This window comes from Cyprinodon variegatus, unplaced genomic scaffold (assembly GCF_000732505.1).
Source record: "Cyprinodon variegatus isolate N-32 unplaced genomic scaffold, C_variegatus-1.0 Scaffold553, whole genome shotgun sequence".
NCBI lineage: Eukaryota > Metazoa > Chordata > Actinopteri > Cyprinodontiformes > Cyprinodontidae > Cyprinodon > Cyprinodon variegatus.
This window is the reverse complement of record NW_015151006.1, coordinates 431511-432486: the sequence shown is the minus strand read 5'-3', so window position 1 is coordinate 432486 and position 976 is coordinate 431511.

Sequence of the window (976 nt, the reverse complement as noted above, 5' to 3'; positions counted from 1 at the left end):
TATTTAAAAAATAAACTTATGAGCATCAATTTATTTTATCTTATTGTGTTGGTTACAGTGGAGACAGGATCAACAAAAGCACCTGATTAAGTATTGGTTTATGCAGCTTTTATTTTAGGGACATATATCCTAATAATGTGATACTGTTAAAAAAAACACAAACACAAAAAAAAAAAAAATATTTTCACCCAAACAAAAAAATATCTTCTCCATCTCATGAATTTCTGTATGTCAGGGTCCCAGATAGCTTCTGACTTTTATTTATTAATTCTGACTTAATTCAGATTTTCTAATTACGTATTGCTTTATTACTATGACTACTAAATTTTATGAACAAGTTCTTTAAATGAAAACATTTTTATAATTATAATCTAACTATTCCATATTTCAGGTTCCCATCAGAATGTTTGAAGCCATGTATATTTATCATCCTCAGCCTGGTTTAGCTCCCTTCTTTCTGTTTGTTAGTGGTTTTTACTCTGGTCGATCTGTAGGCAGACAATGTTTAATTATTTGATTAACAAAGTCGATTTTCAGTGTCAGATTATTCCTCAAGAGAGTACACAAGTTGTTTTTTAACCTCTTTACCAGGTGGAGGCACTAAACTTAAAGAATTACCGGTAAGAATAATGTAATTTTTAATACTTTTAATCACAGACATTTATATGTAGACGCCTTATTGGGCGCAGGTTCGCACATCACTGCCATTCATACTGGATGTGGAAGAAAGTAGTCGCCAAACTGGAAATATTAAAGCTGCAGAGTGGCAACTCTAGGAAAAAGCTGTGCAAGATCATTGATCAAGGTTTTTAGCTTGCATACGGTACAAACTGTTGTTTTTAGACACAGATATGCATAGCTAGACTTGGAAGTATTATAAAGAAATAGGTGTGTGACTATATATAAAACTATATGTCAAGATTATACGTTGTGTCTATATATCTATGTATGCACAAATATATATATATATATATAT